Here is a 13,156-nt window from a genome sequence, read left to right on the forward strand (position 1 = left end):
GGAGGGAAAAACATAAAATACTGCTGTAAAGGAACGAAAAAGTCAATGAGATTACAAGATTACTAACGGTGGTGGAGTCTGGCGCTGAAGGACACCTAAAAGGCTCTCATAGGATCCTCTGAACTGTGATATTCGATCATTTGTGTTAATAAAAGCTGAATCAGCACAGCGCTAAACAACGTGGAACATCTGACACATTTTTAAACGATTTATTCACCCTGGACATACATGGAATTACACTAGCTTCAAGCTGCCACAAGATGGCAGGAGGGAGTCTGCTGCTGGAGGAGGAGGAGGAAGGCCGGCTCCTCGCCTGGAGCAGAGAAGGCAGTGGCCATGGCATGCTGGGCACAGCGACGGCTCCAGTCCCAGAGCACAGTGAGTATTTCCTCTCACTCCTAGGACCCCGGTGACATTGCATTGCCTGGCCTGCAGCCCCTCCCAATAACACGCTCACACACATACCGTGCATTTAGCAAACCAACACACCCAACGATGCACAATCCAACACCAATGCTCGCAAACTGGCAATGTGACATTTGATATTGCAGCAGAAAATGACAGCTATAAAATAAACAGCTTTGTTCAAACTGGACACACACACACACACACACACACACACAGATTTGTTTCATAAATATTAGTCACACAACTGCTCATGAGACAGAAAATGGACATGAGAAGCCCTCTGCTTCTAGACACCATGGTGTGCCACTTACTGCTCCTCTTCCTCCCTTCATCGGTGCTACATGTTAGAGGAAGAGGGAGAGAATGAAGGCTATGCAGCAAAGAATGCTAATCCAGAAAAGGGATTTTTTCTGTAATTTGATTTAACAAGGAGAAGTGGAAAGGGAATGGAGAGATGCACTTCTAATTACAGAGCCATCTGCCTGTTCCTGGACCGCATCCAACTCCACAGGCAGCTGGGCTGAGGAGAGGCAGTGAGGAGAGGGAGGGAGGGAGAGAGGGAGGGTGGGAGAGATATGGGGGCTGGGATCCAGTCAGGAGACGGAAAAGAGAGGACGAGGTGGTAGTGGGTGGCAAAGGGGCAAGGAGGAGGATGGGGGGGTGGGGGGGTGGGGTGGGGTGCTAGTGATATATGAAATGGGTAGAGAGATAAGGGGTGTTCAGGGGGACAAGGGAAGGTAATCTAAATGACTTAAACAAAGCTTGATATGACCAAGGGGGTGTGAAGAAAACGAGGGGGGATTTAAAATGATCACGGTTAATTCAGGGGAAAACATGATGGAGATGGCTTCATTTAACAATAAGCTTTGAGTTGTTCTTTCACTGGGAACAATGTGGCATGGATCCTGCTGCTCTAGATGGGAAACACAGAAGCACACAATGACTGGAGCCGCTGCATAATTGTACTTGCTGGAAGAAAAGAGATTTACAGGGTAAAATCCTTAACTAACAGGGGTTTAATGTAATTCAGGTTATGACCATGCAAAAGTCCCTACACTAGAAAAAAACAAAGAGGGCTGCTGCTACAGAGGGGTGGGGTGGGGGTAGATGAAAATTAACATCAAACTAACCTCTAAGCACTTATATTCAACCACAAGGGCTTGTGGGTATTCTATGGAACAACTAGGGGGCAGAAGAGAGGTGTGTGCATGGTTTTTAGTTTCCAGAACATACAGGAAGGGTGTGTGTGTTCATACACAGGTATCGATTGGAAATTTAATTCATGCAGCTTGAGGAGAAATGTTGGAGCAACATAAATTGACAAGTTGGTAGTTAAAAAAAATGGGAGGAGTGTGGGAGGGAGGAAGGACCACAGGATCATCATCATCAGTCATTAATCTGGGCTCAGACACGAGGCTAAGAGGCCTCGCGAGCACTGCGCCTCACAACTGGGTCACTCGAAGGGGGGAGGCCCACCCAGGCCATCATGTGGTGAAGTGTAGGCCCTGGGTGTGTGTGTGTGTATGTGTGGGTGGGGGGTTAAACACACACACAGACATGTCATCATTCGCACTAAAACCACACAGCAATCGTGCAGAAAAAATTCTGAGGTTCAGACGCCCCCCCCCCCCCCCTCCCTTAACCAGACAGTGTTCACACTCAACGTGATGTAGTCGCTACGTTAGTGTGTCGACACACACAAGCTTCAGCAGCCACTTTTAGACAACAACACCTACAGGTAGAGGAGCGAGTCGCCCAAGTTCAGCTCAGATCTGCCCGCAAACTGATTATCAACCAGATACACGACTCATAAGTGAGTCGGCACAAAAGAGCTATTATTTATTGACCGTTTCCAACGTATGTATCTAGTTTTTTTCCTATAGTACTTTATTCTGTCAAGACCAGAGAAACCTGAGTAAAAGATGATAAAGTCCTGAGGCAAAAGCACCAAAACGACTTGTTGCTGCTGCTGCTTTACAACTTTAGGAGACTCCAAAGCAACAAGTGTGAATTTAATCTTTGAGGTCACTCCTGTTATCTGAGAACTACAGTAGCACAAGGGGAGGGTTAGAGAAAATGTTTGTGCTACGGTGATATTTCATATTGGTGATCCAGCGACAGCAAAAGCATCAAAAAAGGACAGAAAAACACAAACAAGCAGGTGTCCGTCAGTCCCAACAGAGGCAGTGGCTTTTTAAATAGAAACATCATTTAGTTCATGCTAAAAGAGGAAAAAAGCAGTCTAAAAAGGGCCGAATGTCGTGATTCATGTTGCTGAATTCATTCAGCGGGACTGGCTGGTTACCAAACCCACTGGAGTCAAACTCTGACTATGACAGTCTTGTAAATCGGCGTGATGTGTGCGACTGGAATCTAGATTTAAATAAATCCAGCATGTAGCTGTGACTTGTGTTTTCAACTATGTGTGGCTGCACTCATCCTCACATCAGCTGCTCTGACTAACAGGACGGAACACTTGGCCCAGAAAGAAGTCACGGCATCATGAGGTACTTTTCATCACACAGGGACGAGTCGGGAGGGGTTACAGCAAAAAGCTGGTGAGGCAGGGGAATTTATTAAAGTTGTAATTAACTAAAAACAAACAAAAAAAAACCTGGTGATTGTTATTTAAAGAGCAAGTCACCCCCAAATCGACTTTTTTTCTGATAAACTATATAAATGTGTGTCTAATCGTGCTGCAGTCACGTGTAGTCAATAGTTTAGCACTTTAGTTCATTTTAGTTAAAATTTTAATTTTCTGCCTAAAACTGTCAGTGTTGTGCCGTTGTCAGGTAAAAACTCTACACTGCATTTGAATTTAAATCTGCCATCGCTATTGGCTAAGAGGTACCCTGGTACCATATGATGTCACAATGCCGTTGTGAGCCTGTGTGTGTGTGTGTGAGTGCATTTGTTAGCGGCTCTGCCCTCTTGGTCTGCTAGGCAACAGCATTTGTTGCATTTTTTGGGGGCAGCAGTAACTCCCGGCTCCCACCTTCAATAGGGACGGATACAAGTAGATAGACAAACAGTAAAACCGCAGCCCCACGTTTGTAGCTAAATGCTTTTAGAGATAGCTAAACTGCAGCATTTGTCCCTAGATGAACTTTTACAATCATAAATTAAAGAGAAGAGAGAAAACAAATATCACTTAAACCTTTGGGCACCAGTTTTTTCAGTCTCTGTCAGTAGAGCGGAGGAAAATAATCAAATAATCGATGCATCGAGATGCGGACATAAACGATTCTGCATCGTAGAAAAGTACGCCATAATCGATTATGGTGGAATGTAGTTTTGTTTTCTTAACGGCGGCACCAGCGCAGCATCCAAATCTGTCAAGAGTGAGTGTCCTCCACATTTACCAAGTGGTTCTGCCTTAATGTGGTACTGCAGGGCTGAGTGCTGGAGTTGTAACCTGAGACCGAACCGGAACCGAATCAGCCCGACCGGTTCTGTTGGATTTGGGCCGTGAATTATGTTAATTGAGCGGGTTGTCACGCGGCGCGCTCCGCTCGCTCGCAGAGAGACAGAGAGAGAGGATTGGTTGATGCTCCTCCAAACCGATGCTCCAAATACGCATTATTATTTTCATAATTTAGTTATTTCTCTGCGAAGCGCTCAGTCAGAACGAGTGCTGTGATGCTGGGAGATCCAGTCTTGGGGGGGGGGGTTTCCAGTGACGGCGGCTGCAGCGTAATCATCTGTCTCTATTATTTAGGGACACAGTGAAGTTAAAAGGAGAGACGAATAGAAGATAGAAGTTCTTGTTCTGCTTTATTCTTTTGTTTCATGATGATAAACTGATGTTAAATTCAATTTAAAAAAACTGGGAGGAAGCTTTGGTTCATTTTAGGTTACAGGAGGTCTCGTCTTCTATCTGCTCCTCCAGAGACAGCATGGACATGAGGGTTACATGGTGAGGGTCACACAGCACAGGTTAGTGGAAAGGTTTGTAGTTAACTGGGTAATTTAATCCTAATCCAGCCCACAGCCTTCTGCTGGTGTTATTATCAGAAAGAATAAAACACACATCTTAAATATTATTGGAAGTGTAGAATTTGTTTTATGTTTTATTATTTTCTGCATCAAACAGAACTTGATTCATTCTCCAACATTTCAGAACCGAGACCACCGGGTTCAAATAAAATAACAAACTAAGTCAAACATTTCATTTGGTGTTATTTCTGACACCCTTGAACTGTGGCATAAATATCTGACTCTAAAGCTGCTCAGAGACATTAAACACTCAAATGAACCCATTACGGATTTTATTATGTGTCCAATAGGTTTTCAGTATTTTTTCCAGATTTTGTGAGTTTTTGCAAAGCGTGTTTTTCTCAGCCCGAGGCGTGGTGTTGAACGAGGAAACAGATCGTTTTCCTTTGTTAAATCTTCTTAAATGTTTAAAATGTTTTGTCCTAACCTGTTGTGAATTGAGGGCTTTTGAGGGATGACAGGTTGTGTCAATTACATTTTTAATAAAAAAAATAAAAAGCAATTATCTGACATCTTCTATTATCATATTATCAATGAAAACAAATCAATATGAAATAATCGGGATGCATCGGGATATCGAATAGAAGACCCAATAATCGTAATTGAATCAAAATCGCGAGACAAGTGAACATTCTCACCTCTATCTGTCAGCGCGCCCCAGGGCAGCTGTGGCTACACTGTAGCTCATCATCACCAGTGTGTGAATGGGTGAATGACTGATAGTGTTGTGAAGCACCTTGGGGGGTTGTAGAACCCTAAGAAGGCGCTATAAAAAAATACAGGCCATTTACTTTTCTCCTGTGGCTCATTATTCTACACCAGAACACAGGTGGGTCTGACCTGATGCCACCTGACATCAGCAACAACCCTGCTGTCAGCTTCCAGAAAGTCTGATTGAACAAGGAGGGTCTTTGCTGCCGTCTATCACAGAGCTGCTCCAGCAGATGGAGTAAGGTAGTGTTTGTGTGTGTGAGATGGGTGGGAGAAGCAGAGAGAAACTGGCTGTGAGTGGTGAAGATGAGATGAAATAAGCTCTCACCGAGGACGGCAGGCCAGGGGGTTTCCGAATCTTCTTTGGCTGGGTGTCTGTGTGCAGACAGCAGAGAGAGAAAATGTAAAAGACGGCAAAAAAAAAAAAAAAAAAAAAAACAACAAAAGGATTTAGTAATGACACATTTGCAATCATTACGCCAGTTCAGGTGGAGTTTTATTAGGTACTTGTTCCAATTTCTGCTTCATTTGAAAGGCGTCTCTCATACCAGTGTAACTTTTTATCATTGACACAAGTCTGCTAGTTTTCTCAACTGAATTAAACTTGTATAATAATCAAAAGGTTTATTAAAGACAAAAAAAAAAAAATCAGATCGCTTTTTAAACAATAGAAAATATCATGCAAAACAAACAAAAATTACAGCACGTTTTAAAGTGTTTTTACCTAAACCTCCGTCCGGCGGCCTTCTCCTGGGGTTGTTGGGGTATGATGGATAAAACTGGGAACCAGACTTTATACCAGAGGGAGACAAAGCATCTGGGCTGGGCATCGCTATGTCACTGGGAAGGAAGCCCGGCTAGAGACAGAGCACAGGGGTTCTTTTGATGATGCATATGTGTCTAGGTGTGGGAAAACACTTCTCTACGAAAATAAGAACGGTTACAAATTCAAAGTGTCTGAATAGAGAACTGAGAAAACTGAGCTTCCTTTACATCATACACGAATGAGTTTCACTTGTACACGAGCAACAACATACCTGGCTTCCAAAGGGGGAGTAGGGTGGTCGCTCATTTTTACCTGGAGGGTGAAAACGGTGCTGAGCATCAGTGCATTTTAAACTGATTAAACACACGTATTAGGAGGCATAATTACAGATAAAAATTGGGTTTCCAAAAGCAAAAATAAGTTTGGAGAGGCCCTCCCCCTTTCTACGCTCAGCTGCATAAAGCTGCCCACGGAACAAAACCCCTGGGAGGGTTTCTGCTTCAGCGACCTAGCATCGTCAACGCTCAACCAATGAACACAGGCGTGAACGTAGACACGCTTTTAGGCTTCCAGAAAACAATCCTGTGGTCATAACAGACAAATTCATGGTCACAAAAACAAGCAGATGAACGTACCGGCAATCCCTGAACCGATGAATGGAGAAGGTAAGTTTTCATGATCGCTGAAGTGGGATCCCTCTCCGTATCCCTGTAAGGAACAGCAGCACATTACATCACAAGCCTTATACATTACACACCTCTACACACAACATGGTGACTGTGTTTTCTCCCCCTCCATGGTTTCTAACAAACAGGGTCCATGCCAAACAAATTTGTCTCAGCTCGGGGGATTCAAACCGACTTTCTTCATTATCAACTTGTGCTAATCAAAGCTTTCTGCATCCATTTCACCCCCCTGTTCCTTGTATTTACACAGAGCGCTGCCAAGACGGTTATGGTGGCTGTGAAGCTTCAATTACTGCTGGGCTTCAGCGAAGGTTCTGAGCTACATCGGAGCTTGCCAATCCTGCAGGATCCTCGGCCAAGGTTATTAGGTAGAAAGCAAAAAATAAAAAAAGACTACCTCTGCAAATCAAAAATGGCACTTGGCAGAGGGGGTAGGGAATATCTGAGCTGTTGCAGTAGTTGGGGGAGAGATGATGCACGTTTTCACCTCTGATGGTGTGATTAACTGAATACATGTGAGTGGCAGCAGCGTGGCGCCTGGTATTACTTCTTGGATCTGCCGTGTTCAAATCAAGGCTAACACAATAACACGACTGAATGTCTTCTTCATATCTTACCCGTCCTTGGCTGAATGAAGGACTGTTCTGTTCTCCGGAGCCCCAAGAACCAGAGCCGCTGCGCTCATCTATTGCTGCAACAAAGAGGGGGAAAATACATTTATGGTTAAAATTAAAGCCATGAAACAAACGTGAGCTCGGATATGCAAGGAGGCTTTTTTAACAGTCAGCCACATCCTTGTTGTCAACATTAAATGTCCTAAAGTGGTCACGGTAAACCAGGATATAGTTAATATTGATGTTTCACTTTGAGGCAGATTGCTATGCTAAATAATTTCTAGGGAGAGGCTTGTTTGAAATGCTGTGCAATGTTCCCATTAGAGTTCATTATGATTGCTGAATAGCATAAAATTAACCGTTGACGTTCTAATATGCTCCGTGAGGTTAAAACCTGATCCAAGCCACGTTTAATTACAGCCAGGGACACGGGTGGAAACACGTTCAAGTCAAAAACTGAAACATGAGGTTGTAGGTAAAGAAGGATGTGATGTGGCGCACAAAGAAAATAAGGCCAAAAGCTGGTGAGGCAGAAAACTCCAAAATACCCCCATCATCCCCTTCTCCCTGTCTAATGCACTAATGCTATCCAGGCTCTCTGGAGACACAGGGCTTAATTGCATGCTGATTTGCATAATTGTGCATATTAATGCAGCTTCCTTATGAATATTCATATTTCGCCTTTGATTTTCACCTAATTAAAAAAAATGTGTGTGAGAAAGCAAAAGAGCGAGCGAGTGCAAGGAGAAAGCAAGGAGAAGAGCGAGAGAGGAAGACGAGTGAGAGAGCTCTGGGTGAGATCAGCGGCCTGGTTGACGAGTGAGAATGAGCGATGAGACTAACAGAGCGGTGCAAGCACCTACACACGCTACGACAGCCGTGATCTATGGAGCTGATGCCAGTGGCACGGAGAGGGGACCTCAGAAGATCAGACTCGCCCACCGTCACATCAGTGCAAATAAAGAGCTGCACCATCAGCAGCTTGGTCCAACGTGACAGGACACCGATGACGAGGTCGCTGCTAAATAAAGATGATGGGCTTTGAACGGAGAAACATCCCTCTAAGCTCGGGAAACAGGAAAAGTATAGTAATACTAAATTAGTTTAATAAAAAATCGCTTTAGAGGACTTATATCGACAATAAAAGTCCACATTGAAAAATAACTGCTCACAAAAACGACTAAAATCTGGTCAAACACCAACATCATCACTTATCACAAACCTGTTCTGAGCATGTCAGTAAATAACTCACTTCCAAGCACCACTCATCCTCCTATGATGCCTCCATTTGGCCAACGGGAGACCAGAGGACAGAGTGAAAGCATGGCTGTGCAGGGGAGGTCTGACAACATTGTTTCACACTTACTAGAGTAATTAACTGGAAGGCAATTAAAACAAGGTGGATGGCTGCGGAGGCGGCAGCGACACGTCCGAGAGCTCCAGCTATGCAGGAACAGAGATCGTCCTACTGTTGTTTACCACTTGTCCCATATTGTATCAAAAAAGATCACCACCACCAAAACATATTTATAGTCATATTTAACACCAGCCCCTACCTCAGCGATATTATGTTGATGAAAAGTGTCTCCCTTAACACATTTTTAAATAAAGAGCAAGTTCACAGAAAAAGGTTTAGTTGTTATTTTTGAAATACGATAATTCGCTCTGAGTTTCACATGTATGCAGAACATGAATACTCTTCTACCCCCATTTTCTGCATTAGCCACTGATAGAAAATAGACGGGAAAATACTCGGATTAGAAAACCTGCATTCATGGACTCACCCATCTTAGGTGGAAACGAGGAAGGCTGTTGTTGATTTAGCGTCCAGTAGGGCTGCACAATATATCGAAAAATGATCGTCATCGGGATAACAGGATGTGCGATAGGCCCATCGCAAAACACGTAAAAAACGGCGATAAATGTTTGGTTCAAACATTTCCGTCCGTGTCATAAATCAACTTTTTGTAAACCAGCTCTATTTTTTTTACACGGAAGTATTATTTGACAAATCAAATGGAGCCCTTCTGATATGCAGCCAATCAGATGGGTCCGTTTATGTAATACGCCCGCCCCCTACGTAGACCCTTAGGATGGAAAGCAACACCTGAACTGAGTTAGCGGCGCCGTTCCCTTGTTCGTCATTCTGGCTCAGAGCAACAAACGCACTTTGTGCTGAGGTTTCTGGAATCAGCGCTGCTTTCAAACATGAACGTGACTCCGCTCGGTGTCGTTAAGCAGCTGATAAACATTTTTACCGGGCTGACTCCGGCACGTGCCTGTGAACCAACCCACCTTCATGTCGCTAGTGTTCCACCGGGTGGTGATGTTAGCCCCAGGCTCTGGTTAGCTTCCAGCTAAAAGGCTACAGCACTCTTCTCCCAGTCATCATAGTTGCAGTTTCATCATCTGAGCTGCTTTTTAAGATCTAGGTAAACTTGTTCAATTTGGGGTTAAAAACAAACATTTTCACATATTTTCCATGTAGTTTTTTGCCAGTTCCTCTTCTGAAAGGTAGACAATTGTTTTTCTCTTTCCCTCAAAAAAATCTTAATATTCTCCTAGTTTGGCCCAGCACAGTTCACTTCCCAATTGCAGCAACAGCCTTATATCATAACCACATAAGTGCAGAAAATGTTCAGTAGCAATGAGAGAATTTGCTGTTGCATTTAAGTGATGTTAACTATTATTTAACATTTAAACTTATTTTCAGTTGTTTTTTTTATTTATTCAAAAACCCTGGTAAGGGATGTTTTTTCTGTATTTGGAGCACCAGCAAACGTTTTATGGTGGAGGTGATGTTTTAAAGTCACTGAGAAACTGCATGCATGCAGTTTGTTGTTTTGCTGCTAATACAGTAGCAGGTGCAGCTGCATATATTTTGCAATAAAAATGTTTTGTTGTAATGGAATTCATGCATTAGTTTTTGTTTGCTGTGAACCCAGAGCAGACATCACACAACACCCAACATCAACACTGCACACTTTAGTATTTGTTCATTTATTGCAAGTAATATTGATGTCGCAATATTAAGCACTGTTATCGAATATCGCAGGTTTTCCTAATATCGTGCAGCCCTAGCGCCCAGGAAAGAGCAGAGAATGTCTCGGCTAGTAGAAGCTAACTGTGAGCATTAGTATTAGCAACTCTACAAGATGGCAGAACTCCTACAGGCTTGAGTTATTAATGGAGATATAACATAAACAATGCAAAGCAAGGACTCAGTGAAGGAGTTTCATTGCGGTTAGTCAATTAGAGTTTTAAAACACACTAAAAGACTGATAAATGTTCAGAGACAGTGTTTTGAACAAATTTGGGAACAAATTAGCTTAAAACATTTTTTCATGCCTCTAAACAGCCTTCTAACATAGTATAGCTATAAATATAGTGTAGAGCTAAAAAAATAATTTAAATGGTTCTCTGGCATTTGTCTATAAAGCATTACATATAACAGGTTTCTGAAAGCAACTATTGGACCATCCGGTTGTCCGTGTCATTGAACCGATGCACTTCCCTGGGTCCTCCACCCATAACACACTCACATATTTAGAACCAGAACACCACTGGTGTAGGAGGTTTGCCGCTCCATAATACCAGAGAAGGAGAAACAGCCGGCTGCTACCACTTCAAATTTAGAACAAACTACCAGATTCCCAAAAAGAAAAACACCATTAGAAGTCACAAACAACAAAAGAAGTTCGGACCCATAGTGCTATTGGGGTTCTGCACTACCTCGTTACCTCTGGCATCGCAGGTTTCTGGTTCTGGCAGAAGTGACTCAGGGAAGATACCCTAGGGGCGGGGTGAGTGTTCCGGGACAGTGTTTACATTCAAAATCTAGTTTGTTCTATTGATTCACTATAGCAGCTTTAATTATTAATTAACCATCCCACTCAGGGATTTTTTTCTCTCCTGAACAACAATTCAGACTGATGTTGAGTTGAACATACAATCATTTGAAAATCTGCACTTTTTAAAGTGGAATCACTATGAATTGGTACCAAGGGGCCATTTTGGTCTGCATTTTTATAAACCAACACAAAAGTGGCTAAAATTGCAGTTCCACCTTCATCCGCTAGGGTCTGGCAGCAGAAGTGAGCAAATCCTCATTGAATCCCACATTAAAAATGCCAATTTCACAGCAGAAATAAAAACTGTATCGTCTGGTTCAAAAAACATTGTAGGTTTAATGGATCTAGTTTGCAGTCGTGACAATCCGGAGAGGGGTGATTTTTTTTAATATATAATTATTCTGTTTAAGTGTAATTAAATGCTTAAAATTATGTATAATTAATGAGCATCAGAGCTATGTGTTTTCAGAGCTAGCAGTGGGAGCTAGCTCCGGGGAAAGGCCGCAGCCTGGGACTCACATTAATAGATAATTGATATTTTGACTGTCTGAATTTTAGTTGTGTCCTCTGTGTTTTAGGGCTGAACGATTCTGGAAAATAATCTAATTGTGATTTTTTTCTTCAATATTGCAATTGCAATTTAATTCACGACTATTTTCTCAAGGGGTTTCTCTCATATTTTTCAACTAATGGAAGCAAAAAAAATCTATGCAACTTTACTGAATATAAACAAGGTTATGTATCTACATATATCAACAAGTTTATTTGTCTACATAAACATAAACACTCACAAGACAAAATCTTGTATTTGAAGGTGCAAAAGCCAGGAGCACATCCCTTGAAGGAGCATAGGTATTAGCATCAACTGTGAAAATTTATTTGCAGGAAAGAAGTGAGTCCCACTTATTGAAGTCTTTTGTGTTTAGAGTTTTTGACGTCTTGTCCATGCAGAGCTTCCATAGTTCAGTTACATCCATAGCTGCTAGCCAAAAGTTAAAATCTTACGGTTTTCTGGATTCACAAAAATATCTGTCTGTATTTAATTGATTGATGGCAGTTTTGACTTTTTATTAGACTCCAAATGTAATCATTTGGCACATCCCTAAATCTTAATTTGTAAGAATGTAATTGGCGATATTAGCGTTAGCAGCCCTATGGGGTTTTCATGTATATTAGCATTGTGCTAACTACCTACTGCCAGTCAAATCGTAGCCTTTGTGATTAGAAAATCTCCTTTCGTCACATCACAATTTAATTGCATATGCAATTAATCGATCCGCCCTACAGTGTATGTATGTTAATTATGGAATTATTTGGACAAAGAGGGCAAGCTGTGGTTATTGACTGCACTAATAAATCATCCAAGCAGTTTCTGCTTCTTTTTATCAGCAAGTAAAATTATATTCCTGTACTTTATTTTGCTGGTTGAATGGGGGAAATGCTGTGTCATTTAACTGCTTAGTCAAAGACGTCAGTGGGGCTGCATAAGAAACTTGAGCGGGTTTCCGACTTCTCCCATCTGCTGCCCACGAACACATGTCAAATGTATGTAATACGTTAAAAATCGCCACGACCCAAGGATGGGACCCTGCAACTCACGCAGGTCAATAGCAAACCATTGCAAACGTTTTGAGACTTAACAACTTCCTCATGGGTGTCATTTAAAATTTGTTGCCAAAAGTAGTTACCAAGTGAGATGCAGACTTAGCCTGCGTTATGTTTTTGGAAAACAAAGAAAATTCATTTTTAACCATATGCAGATCTCACTTTAACTCTGTGTTGCTCTCAAATGGGAGGAAACAGAAATACACTGAGAATTATAGGAACAGATTATCAGAGCTGAACAGTACCACTTAAAATAAGAGATGAAATGCGAGCAAATTAAATTAGTGCATCAAAATACCCTAGATTATCTAACTGGGCACGAACAAAAATGCAATAAAATCAAAAAGACTGGCGTGTTTACAATAGTTTCTTTGCATCTCTCTAGATTTCAGCTTGGCTTGTTTGAATGCACCCGCATGGCAAAGCAAATAATGACTGAAAACCAGAGCCCAGAAAAATATTTATTTTCTGAGCTACAAAGCTTTCTCATGGCTGCAGGCTCAGAAAACATCCAATTTA

The sequence above is a fragment of the Nothobranchius furzeri genome, chromosome 8 (assembly GCF_043380555.1).
Source record: "Nothobranchius furzeri strain GRZ-AD chromosome 8, NfurGRZ-RIMD1, whole genome shotgun sequence".
NCBI classification, from domain to species: domain Eukaryota; kingdom Metazoa; phylum Chordata; class Actinopteri; order Cyprinodontiformes; family Nothobranchiidae; genus Nothobranchius; species Nothobranchius furzeri.